General features: G+C 44.9%; 1 long non-coding RNA gene across 3 annotated transcripts in view; it reads left to right on the top strand.

Moving 5' to 3' along the window:
* Positions 1–2,007, top strand: part of LOC132679052 (uncharacterized) — a 58,826-nt gene extending 56,819 nt beyond the window's left edge. For all 3 annotated transcript variants that reach the window (XR_009609946.3, XR_013554042.2, XR_013554041.2), the window contains exon 5: positions 1,519–2,007. This is a non-coding gene — a long non-coding RNA (uncharacterized LOC132679052). The remainder of the gene's footprint in view (positions 1–1,518) is intronic.
* Positions 2,008–12,314: the final 10,307 nt, after the last annotated feature.

Below are 12,314 nucleotides of genomic sequence, written 5' to 3' on the forward strand. Positions count from 1 at the left end.
CTCAGAATAAATAAGTAAACATTAAAAAAAAACCTGTAAAGTCTTAAACATAATGTGTTATTAAAAAAGTGTCCACATTCGGGGCGCCTGGGGTGGCTCAGTCATTAAGCATCTGACTCTTGGTTTCAGCTCAGGTCTTGATCTCACATTTGGTGAGATCGAGCCCCACATCAGGCTCTGTGCTGACAGTGCATGGAGCCTGCTTGGGATTCTCTCTCTCCCTGTCTCTCTGCCCCTCCTCTGCTTGCCTCTCTCTCTCTCTCTCTCTCTCTAAATATAAATAAATAAACATTAAAAAAAATCTTTTAAAAAATCTCCATATTCAATGCGCCTGTGTGTGCAAACACCAGTGCTCACTTACTGTCACCCTGTTCATATTTTGTTTTAATGTTTTATCTATTTTGGAGAGGGAGAGAGAGACAAAGCATGAGCGGGGAAGGGCAGAGAGAGAGGGAGACACAGAATCCGAAGCAGGCTCCAGGCTCTGAGCTGTCAGCACAGAGCCCGACGTGGCTCTGGAATCCGTAAACTGTGAGATCATGACCTGAGCCGAAATCAAGAGTTGGATGCTTGGGGCGCCTGGGTGGCTCAGTCGGTTAAGTGTCCGACTTTGGCTCTGGTCATGATCTCGGAGTTCGTGGGTTCAAGCCCCACGTTGGGCTCTGTGCTGACAGCTCACAGCCTGGAGCCTGCTTTGGATTCTGTGTTTCCCTCTCTCTCTGCTCCTCCTCCACTCATACTCTGTCTTTCAAAAATGAACAAAAATTAAAAAAGAAAAAGAGTTGGACGCTTAACCAACTGAGCCACCCAGGTGCCCTGTTGTGCTATTTGTATTTTAATGAATGTATTTGTAATGGCAGGGGTTGTATGACAGATGCATTTTTCCTTCAGTCACGGGAAGCTTTTAAGGAGTCAGAAAATTTGAACTAATAGGGATAATGTTTTATGTAGTCCCTTAGTTCATTTGTTGAACACATAGCCAAAGGAGTTCATTGAAGTAAATGCTGCCGTTGAATTTTTAACAATGGCTACATAAATATGGGGCCATCTATAATCTTTATGCCTACAGGAGCCAGGAAAGTGATCTGTATAATTAACCCCATGATTGATCTGGTCTTTCAGCCATCAGGATGAAGAGTCTGATTTCCCACATAGAGTGGGATGTACCTGAGAAACTCAAGGTAGCTGAATATTTTCGTGGAGGAAAGCTTCTTTTGAAGGACTAAATAGGCATTCCTTTGACACAAATCCTTAAATTTCTCAGTTTATGCTGAAGAGTGGGGAGGCATGGGGAAACCATCTGGGATCTCAGACTGGTGATTCTGATTCCATGGTGAGGCAGGTAGAGTTCTGAGAGGGCCCTCCAGCTTGCACCCCGTGTGTAAACCCCTGCCCTTCAGTCTAGGCAGGGCCTGTGAGTATAGTGAGATGTCACTCCCTTGACTAGGTTATGTTATATGGCAAAGGTGGTGAGACACTCATCATGATGTTACCTTATCCATGACTTTGTCTCACCAGACTGGAGAGATTCAAAGCTAGGGAGATCTCCTGCTGCCTTGAGGAGGCAAACTGCTGTGTCTGGAAAAGGCTGCCTGGCAGGGAATAGCAGACAGCTTCTACGAGTTGGAATGGCCCCCAGCTGATGGCCAGCAAGAAGGCAAGGAACTGAATCTTCCCAACAACCAGTGAACTTGGAAAAGGACTCCAAGCTTCAGGTGAGATCACAGCCCCTCACAACACCTCGATTTTAGCCTGGTGAGACCCTGAACCGGGGGACCCAGCTAACCCTACCTCCTAATCCACAAAAAACTGAGATAACACACATGTGTGGTTTGAAACTGCTTCATTGGTGGTAATTTGTTATGCAGAGTTAGAAAACCAAAGAACTAGGTCTGGGCAGGGGGCAGCTGAGAATTTGCATCTGTGTTAAGTTCTCAGGTGACGCCCAGGCTGCTGGTCCAGGACCTGTCCTTTGAGAAACACTGTCATATTTCCTCTGGCAGCGGACTTAGTGGTGTCATGAATGGACATTCACCGTACCCTTCTGGAATATAACCAAGGTTAACCAGAAGGGATTGAGCAGTCTGTTTTAAGCCACAAATAAGTATAAGCAATATGGTTCAAGCCTTTAAGAATAATTTAAATGTGGCCAGCAACAATAAATACAAAATACAGTGTTAGAAAAGCCATTAGGATCAGGGCTTAGGAAATGAGGGTAGGGAAAATAATGTAAAGTGAGGCGTGACGTCGGCATGCAAGATGCATGCATCACTATTCATTCACGCCTCTGTAGCAAGAGAGACTTAACTATTAATTCCTGTTCCTCCTTTTGAGAATCATGTCCCATCTATACTACTTGTGAATGAACTTCCTATTATAACTATACCTCAATTAAAAAGTAAGTGAAGGGGCGCCTGGGTGGCTCAGTCAGTTAGACGTCCGACTTCAGCCCAGGTCACGATCTCGTGGTCGGTGAGTTTGAGCCCCACGTTGGGCTCTGGGCTGATGGCTCAGAGCCTGGAGCCTACTTCTGATTCTGTGTCTCCCTCTCTCTCTGCCCCTCCCCCGTTCATGCTCTGTCTCTCTCTGTCTCAAAAATGAATAAACGTTAAAAAAAAAAATTAAAAAAAAAAAAAGTAAGTGAAGATGTATGACATCACACAAGCTTTCCAGTTTCCGCCGTGATAGACAGTATGAAAGTTACGGAAGTTTTACTTTTGTAACTCTAGAAAATGTTGGCACATCCTCCAGCAGTACTGGGTATGGGTGGGTAATGGGTGTCCCTCCTTACTAGGCAGATAAATGGCTTCCATGTCTCTACCTCTGTGCGTCAGCTATCTTTGATGATTTTCTAACCCCTTCTGTGGCCAACAGCTCCCCTTCTCCACCTCTGTTCCTCTCCCGTCTTCACTTGTTTTTGTTGAGCAATTTTCTGAAGTGAAGAACATTCAGCTCCACGGAGGTTTTCCTAGTGGAAAACAGCCAGAGCCTTGCTTCACCCTGAGGCTGTTACTTCTCTCCTGGTAACCGTGGTGCCCCTGGTAGGATATAGGGCTTACTGCTGTGACTCTATTAGCTGAACCATCTGGATTGTTGTTGTTGTTTTATCTGACACTGTACCTATTGCCCAAATGTGAAGGCTCTGGTGTCTCCAGGCACTTCCATAGCACAGAAGATGTTTTATGTAGCCACGTCAAGCGACTCCAAGGGAAGAGTCTGGAACTTGGTTTTGAAACTATTTTGAACGTGGCTTGGTGTGATGTCTGTCCTGCTCAGGTCTGTTGGAAGCAGGGGCGGGACGCGGGAGTGAGTGCGTACCTGTGTGTTTGGATGTGTGAGTACGAGCAAATGTGTGTGAGTATGAGGCTAAGTGAACATGAGTGTGAGCAAGCATGTGTGTATGAGTGTGAGCACAAGTGAGTGTGTGCACGTATGTGTGTGTGTGTGTGTGTGTGGTGGGGGGGGCAGGAGGGTAATAGCAATCCTGCGTGTTGGGGAGCAGGTCTGCTTAGCATCGTGGAGTTGGTCATTCCTCTCGGACATGTCCTTGTTGTCCACACTCAAAGGCCTGTTTACCTAAGATATTTCATTCGGCCCTCTTGCAATGGTAACTTTATTTTTATAACTTTTTCTTTCCTTTTGGAGATTACCAATTCTTTTCTGCAGCTCCTACAGCAGCCAGAAGGTAAGAGTCTCCAGGCCTTCACCCCACTGTGGCACCCTCTGCTAGATCCGTGTCATTAAGAAATGACTTTACACACACCAGCTGCCTTTGCAGGGGCACATGGCTCCAACTCTGTGTTAGGCTAGTAATTTCATATGGTTTTTTTTTTTTTTTTTCTGGGTAGGATAAGAGGTAGAAGAGAGAAACTTCGTGCATTTTCCTTCCATTTAACCTGCATTGTCTCCCCCCATTCGTAAAGCTTTATAAACAAATAAAAACGTTGTGTTTGGAACCACTCCTGGGGGCCGGGGAATCACATACACACTTGTGAAACATGGGTGTGCTTCTTATGTGTGGCCCCTGTGAGGCGGCCGGAGTGCTTGTGAGGCCCTAAGCTTTGTAGACTAGGAAACGGGGGTGCCGAGGGGTGGCCAGCTTTCCAAGTTAGCGATGAGGACTCTGGTCTCCACGCCTGCATCCTCTTTACACAAGATTATAACCTAGATAAGCACACAGATGAAGGACGTAGCTCGGTATTTATATTCGAATTTAAAAATATGTATCGTGTCCTGGCAAATTTATTTGTTTAGTGATAGTGATTTGAAGACAAACAGGTGGTGGTTAATAGAGACTGTAAACTCTCCGGAGAAGCTTCGGGTTCTGGTAAGTCCAGCTCTCTCAAAGATGTATTCTCTGTAGGAGTCACCTCTCTGACAATGGCTCCTTGTCAGCACCGCTCCATGTTTGCCAAACTGTTGCCATGGAAATAGGTGATCAGCTGGCTGAGAATGATAGATACCTGAGTAGTGTGTGGGCTTTGGGTATGGATCTGAAGTTTGGGATGTTTGAATCTCTTTGTGAATCGATCTCATAAATGGCCCATTTATCCACGGGCACACCCTACTTTTAACCTTCAGCCTGATGTTAAGTGATCTTGCAACATTGATCCAAGATCAGCTCTGAGAGTTTCGCTTTGAGGAGACTGTCATTGGTGTGGCTGGGACTCAACCCAGAGACACGCACCATCTAGCACACGTCAGCTCCTTCAGAATGAGTGGTGTGGAGTGGAACAAGTCAGCTCAGTGATCCCTATGTGGACGTGGATGTGGTCCAGCCTGGGCGAACCAGCTGGGAACTGAGGGGAGAGAGGTGCTTGCCAGGTACCTAGGAAAAACTGAAGCATGGAGGACAATTCACCATCACAAAACCTGTGTGGGCTTTTAGCTCATAGCCTGTGATGCTGCTAACAACGCCACTGAGGCCATGTGGGGGAAGACTATGGAGGAGAACCAGCGTCCCACAGTACTCTCTTCGGGGCCAGCTTTCCTCAGCCGTGTTATGCCAAACGTTAGGATTTCTCAATATGTCAAGACTTTTCCAAGATCAAGGAAGTGTGACAAACGCTCCATAGAATGTTCTCATTATGAAATTCATAACGTCTATCGGCATACTAAAGGTTCTAGTCAAAATCAGGAGAATAGAGACCTAGTTACGTTGCTTAATTGACCACTTACTACACTTGCCTGACCATCAAAATGCCTTTAGCTCTTAGTTGGATTCTACAGCAAGAAGACCTACAGATATTCAGTGGGTGATCCTGCCCTTCCTGGTTTAGGTTTTTAATCCTGTGGTTTTCCTCTGGTTGTTCCTAGATGATTCTGGGGGAACACAGGAGTGAGGGCTAATTTCCATGTTTAAAAGAGCCAAAATACCCAAAACATACATTAACAGTGACAGTCACTGTTGTCTCTTTACCGTTTCAAGCTTAGAATGACTTAAATTTTGATGTACCTCTTCAGGCTCCATCAATTCAGAAGATGAGTAGCTATTCCAAAATCCTGGAAACTTGGATCTTTGCTATAAAATGCTATTCGAAGGCACCTGGGTGGTTCAGCTGGTTAAGCGTCTGACTCTTGATTTTGGCTCAGGTCACAATCTCACGGTTTGTGAGATCACGCCCCGAGTAGGACTCTGCACTGACACCCCAGAGCCTGCTTAGGATTTTCTCTCTCCCTCTCTCTCTGCTCTTCCCCTTCTTATACTCTCTCTCTTTATCAAAATTTTAAAAAATGCTATTCTAAAGGCTGAATAAAAGTATCAGGAAGAAATTATAAAGACCATTGTATAGATCAAGGACGAACATTTTAGTTGGGGAAAAAGCAATTTCTTTAAACCATTACATAAAATACAATCTAAATATTCTAATAGGGTTGTCTAATGCTCACTCAGGTCTAGTTCTCTTCTTTTAGGGCACACAGATGGATATTTCCCTCCCTATAGGTAGGTGGGTCCATGTGACTGATTCTGGCTAATGCACTGTGAATAGAAGTGACTTGTGTAATTTTCCAGCCAAAGCATTTAATTGCTGATGTGAAAACCTCCAGCTTTCTCTTCCTTTTCTGCTGTTTTTTGAGGCTTTATGTTCCAGATGATGATGCCTGGATTTTTGAGTCTCTGTGTGAAGGGCAGTGGCCTTGGAGAGTCACCTGTATTCACAGCTGAATGATATATACATATATATTTTTTCATTTTTGCCAATTTGAAAGGGGAAAAGGGTATCTTGCTATTGTTTTAATCTACATTTATTCTGTTATTAAAGGTTTTCTTCCAGTTGCAGTATCTGTTTCTCCAGAATAATGATTGCTGGTTTTTTTTTTAATTAGTTGGAGAGTTTCAAACTCACAACATTGCTATGCTTCCCCTACCTGATAGATAATTCAACTTCTGTCACTAAATATTTAGTTGTGTAGCAGGGTGTATTAGTCTGAGTTCTGATGAGAAGCAGATGTCAAGACAGGATTAAAAGTAGGATGACTTACTAGGGGAATCGTGTGAGAGAGAAGGCAGGAAAGGAGCTGGTTGAAGATGAGGGAGCCGTCAGACCACAGGGAAAATCTGATCCTGTGGGAAGAAGAGAAGGAGGGATGGTTGTATGCAAATGTCCTAGACCTCCTTGCAGTCTAAGGAAAGTTTAGCTCGGCTCTGTGGGTGCCCTTGAGCCAAAGCTGTTCTTTAGGGGGTCCCTGAATCTCCTAGGAGAGGCCTACCTAGGAATTAGCTGCTGTGCTAAGTTGTCGGCTGGAGCGCCCAAGGGAAGTGTGGCCTTGGCAAACACCGTGATGGATTTCAGAGCACAGCATCTGGGTCTTTGGGTCCATATGCTCCCATAGTGGAAGATTTGGGAGGCTAAGCTCTTAGGTGCCTGAGTTCTCATCCCCTCTGGGGGTTCTCCTCTAGCGGAGTAGGCTTCCTAGAATACTATTTGTAGGAGGAACTAACAAGCCTTCTGGAAGGGATGAAACTTCCCTTGTGAGGGGGGAGCAGATCTGAGTCAGGCCTCCTGCCCGCCTCTTGGCTCTGCCTTCTGGCTCAGTCCCATGAAGGGCAAGGAGGGTGGGAAGCTACAAATAACCACAAGAGGGGTGCCTGGGTGGCTCAGCCAGTTAAGCGCCTGACTCTTGATTTTGGCTCAGGTCACGATTTCACAGTTTGAGAGATCAAGCCCCACATTGGGCTCTGTGCTGATAGCATGGAATCTGCTTGGGATTCTCTCTCTCTCTTCTCTCTCTACCCCCTTCCCTGCTTTCTCTTTCCCTCCAAATAAATAAATAAACATAAAAAAAATAACAACCACAAGAGCCAGCTCCACTAAAATTTCTAAGACACAGGTAATGCTGTTCTCAGATTCTTCTAACAGAGTAACACACAAAGAAAGAAGAGAGGTAGTCTTCTCACCTGTGTCTCAAAATCCTGAACAATAGCCAGTACAGAGACCCTGGTGAGAAGTGGTGGTGGAAATAGGGAGCTACAGTGTTCGCAGGCAGGAATGGCATCCCTCTGACAGAGGGCTGTCAGAATAACAGAGGAAGTCTTGAATGGAGTGGGGGAGACACAGAGGAAGAGAGAAAGGAAAGTAACTCATGGTAGTCTCCTCAATGAGCCACATGCAGTAGCCCCTGAGAATTCTCAGAGATATTGTGGCTGGGTATTGGGAGATGTTCTGGGAGGCCAGTTGGGTAACTACTTTTTAAAAAAATGCTTATTTATTTTTGAAAGAGGGAGAGAGAGTAGGGGAAGAGCAGAGAGAGAGGGAGAGAGAGAATCCCAAGCAGACTCCACACTCTCAGCGCAGAGCCCAACACGGGGCTCAAACCCATGAACTGTGAGATCGTGGCCTGAGCCGAAATCAACAGTCAGACGGTTAACCAACTGAGCCACCCAGGGGCCTATGGATAACTGCTTTTATTTAGAACTGGAGTAGTTTTAGGATATTTCCCAAGGACTCTGTATCAGGCTGGGCAAAATTATGCTGTAGTAACATAACCCCCCGATACAGTGATTCAAGCCACAAAGGTTCACTTCTTGCTTGTATTACTGCCATAGTGGGTTGGCCAAGGAATTTCTCTTCATCATTGCCTCCCTCATTCCAGGACCATCTAAGAGAGCTGTCATTTCCTGGAACACTGTTGGTGTCCTGGCAGGGGGGAGAGAGAAAGGATTTGATGACGTGTAATTTGGCCCTAAAATCTTTTGCCTGGAAGCTTCACACATCATCAGCCCCCAACTAGTCATGTGACCCCCACCTGAGTTCAATGGGTTGGGTAGGATAGTCCCCCTACAGGGTGGGGAAGAGAGTGTTGGTCTGCAGGTCTACTGCAGTCCCCTTTTCCAGGGACTCCACCTCAGCCGTGTTCAGGCTTCAGGGGGAGGTAATAGGCAGCTGTTCCATAAATTAGTTTTCGGCACCCCTCCCTGCCTCTGCTGCACCAGGACAATCATGCCAAGCTTATTTTCACTTTCAGGATGTTGCTCTAGTCATTGCCTTTTCTGGGAAAACATTTCTCTCTGATGTTTGCAAGACCAGCTTTCTCTTGTTGCTTAGTCCACACATCTTCGGAAATGTCTTTCCCGGCTTCCTAATCCATGTGACCCTGGTCCCTCCACCCCAAGCTCTTCTTTTCACGTTACCATCTCCTCCTTTCTTTGTGGCACTATATTAATCAAAAAACACACCGTATCTGATAGTTTTTGTTTACTGCTCATTTATTTTCTGTATATCCTCACTAGAATGTAAGCTTTATATTTGTTGCCCTATGCTGTTTTCTGTTTTTGTTTTTTGTTTTTTGCCAGCCAGCTTCACAGGCTTTTGTGATGGGGTGGAAAGAGATCAGACTGGGGTTGGGAGGGAAGGGGAAGGAGCAAAAGCCAAAGCCTGCATGGATGGGGCAGGTCCCAAGATGACTTTGGAGTTGAGACAGGGAGGTGTATAGAGTGAGTGCTTTCAAAGGGCATAGGATGTGTGAGAATAAGAGGAAAAAAGAACAGGACTTTTAAAGAAGTGCTATTGAGTGTTAATTTTCCTTGAGAGATTCAAGAAAAGGTTAAACTACTCTTTAGTTATCTCGATTGCTGTAATGTGTGTATTTGGTCATGACACCCTATAGAAAAAGTAGCCTGGATTGCCCAACCAAGAGCTAGGCATTGGTAGGCCATCATCCTCTGCTGAAATTCTGGTTGTGTGTATCACCATCCGTAAAGGAAGTGCCTAGAATAACCCAGATAACTTTTGGGTCGCTATAACTGAACCAGGGTTTGAGGATTCTGAGCAACCCCTCACTCATGCTGCTCATGGGGCCAGAACAGTGCTCAGCACATGATGGGCACTGAAGAAAATGTCAACTCCTAGAGAAGCTGTGATGGTCAGGAGTCAGGTGGGGAGAGGGTGGTATCAGAGAGATGGGCTGGTGCTCTCCTCCATTCCCTTGATATTAGGCCAATGGGGAAATACTAGAAAGAGAAAATGGGGCAGGGGGAGGAGGAGGGAAAGGGAACCCTCTTGTTTGATTAATTTAAAACATTATTCCAAGACTTGTCCTTTTGGGAGAGTACACTGAGAAGAGAACATTGTGGGAAGTGACTGTTGAAATAGGAACAGAACACCTGGAACTACTCTTTCCCTACCATTTTAACTTATAAAGTTATAGGTTAATATGCTGTCCTATGAATTGTGAGTCTACTCAGGGCATTTCAGTAGTTAAGTGAGATGCCTCAGAGTCCTGCAAATGGGATATTCAAGAGAGAGCTTGACTGCGTGGATAGATCTCAGCCTGACAGCCCAATGATGAGGAAGCTCCTGCTTTGGCAGATGGCCAGGAGAAAGGGATTCCAAGCCTGAGTGTCCTTGATAATAGCATCTCATTAGTTGAGATTAAAGTTCTAAGAATCAAAACTTCTTGGTATCTTGCATTTGTGACCCTGGTTGGGATAGGCCTAAAGAAGAGGGGCTTTGTCTAACCTCATTCAAGCCCCAGCCCACTTTTTCCCAGTGATCTTGACCATAGGCAGCACATACACACCCTCTACAGATATTGTAGACCACTTTCGGGTAAAGAAATCAGGGTGTGTGTGTGGGTGGGAGGGGGTCCAAACTCTGATATAGTTTTCATGACCAGACATGAAAATAAGAGTAACATGTTGAACAGTTGAAGGAAAATTTTATTCTAAACTCTTTTTGAATAACAGCAAATCCTCAAGACATCCCTAGAATTAAGTATTTTTTGTCAATTATTTAGTAAGTGCCTAATTTGCTCTTGCTAGGGAAGAAAATTACATGTTGTTCCTAAATTATTAAACAATATTTTGATGGCATTGACAGAGCAAGTAGCAAGGTATTGACCAGTCACCCTGCTATAGGAAAACTCCAGTGCAGCTCTGTTTTCTCTTGCGAGGTGAAATTGAAGAGAAAAAAAGTCATTAACTCCTGCGAATGACATCTGCAAAGTCTGATGGAAAGTCACATAAAGTTCATTGTCCTTTATTAGACAAAGTGGAAGAGCCCACAAACTAATTCTTTTAAGAAATGCCTAAATGAACTTCAAAACTGAAATCCGATCATTGTTCAAAGTTTTGCTGTCCTGGCTTCTTCAGGGAACTTTGGTTTGGTGGTAAGATCTTACTCAAGGTTTTCTTTGTGGAATTTCATAATCCAGCCTTCTTTGCCTTTTAAATAAATCTCGACATCTTTCTCAGTGCCTAGCATGATGAATAGATGAATGATCTTTCTGGAAAGTTTTTTCCTTCCTTGTTGCGTCCTCTAAAGAGGATGAGTCTCGGGAGAAGAGAAAGTGAAAAATGGAGATTCATGCTAAATCCTGAAATTAACTCTTTCTTGACTCAATGAATTGCTCTAGCAGTTTGGTTTGGACTGTTGTATACACTGTCAAGTTGCTCTCTTCTGGGTCAGGAAGCTTCAGTGTTAAATGAATGAAGAGAGATGATGTTTTGGAAGAAGTTTTGACCCAAGACTGGAAGACCGAATCCCATCCCTCTCTGTACTGAGGAGCAGACAGAAGCATTACCTAGACACAGCCTGTCAAAATCAAAGAACATTTATTAGGAAAAAGGTGATTCTTTTATGGAACACCTATCAAGCACCTGTAATGTGCTAGGTACTTATATGTCATTGGTTGTCACATCAACCCTGTGAGATGACTATTATTTCAACCTGGCTTGTTGAGGAAGTTGGGACTTAAGAGACCCAGTAACTTGTTCAAACTTTCACAGGTAGGGAAAGGAATGGCGGATGGGCGGGAGAGCTTGGATTTGAATGCATTATCATTCACTTCAACTCACACCAAGCTCCCTTAGAAGTGCCCAATGAGAGAAGTAGTCACTCCATTTCAGGAGCTCACCGTATGGTTGGGAGGATGTGGAGAAGGGCTCAAAGTGCAGGGGGTGGGGGGTTAGGATGTCCTGAGCATCTACCATGAAGCAGCATTCAAGTCCATCCTTTTGAATCAAGACGTCTCAGATGGCTCATGGGCCAGAAAGTTAAGCTAAGCACGCTTAGGTAACTCTTCCAGGGGTCTCCCAATCAGATCTTGATCCCAGTTCAGTTTGATTCCAAACATTAAGCCTCCCTAGTGCTTCATGCTTCCACTTCCAGCAAAGGCCTCAAGGAACAGTGTATGTCAGTGTGCCTGGTGCTATTGAGATGGAGGGAAGGGAAAGGACACTGGCAAAGGGAAAGGAGTTGAGTGAATTAGAAGAGGTAGAACTCTCTGAGTCAAAATAGAGGTTGGAGTGATGTGCCAGGATTGGGACAATGTGGAATTCAGTTCTGACATCAGTTGTGTGACTGGTTTCCACAGCTGAGAAAGCATCATAGAGTGGTGTCTGTGTGTGTGTGTGTGTGTGTGTGTGTGTGTGTGTGCGCGTGTGTGTCTGTGTGTCTATGTGTCTGTGTGTCTTGTGTAGACTGGCTGGTGCATGCACAGCGGGCTCTGTGGTAGCTCTCTGGTGGCCTCCATGATCCCCGACTATCTGAGTGTGGCCAGCAAAGGAAAGGTGGGTGGGTTGATGGGTTCTCCTCATGGAGTTTTGGCTTTGTGCTATTCTTCCTGTTCTCCCCTTTTAGAGCTTACACCTTTGTAACCCATTATAAAACAGTGCTTAACATGAAACTCCAGACCAGAAAACATGATTCAAATAAATCAGTGACTTTTCCATAGGACATATTGGGGCACTCATTACTCAAGAGTGGGCAAGGACTTTCTTAAGACACATCCTTTCACCTTGCGAGTCCTAAAACTTGCACCTTCTCACTATATACTTTGGAAAGAATTCATTCCTTTTAGAGTGATTGAGGAGA

This window comes from Panthera onca, chromosome A2 (assembly GCF_046562875.1).
Source record: "Panthera onca isolate mPanOnc1 chromosome A2, mPanOnc1 haplotype 2, whole genome shotgun sequence".
Taxonomy (NCBI): Eukaryota; Metazoa; Chordata; class Mammalia; order Carnivora; family Felidae; genus Panthera; species Panthera onca.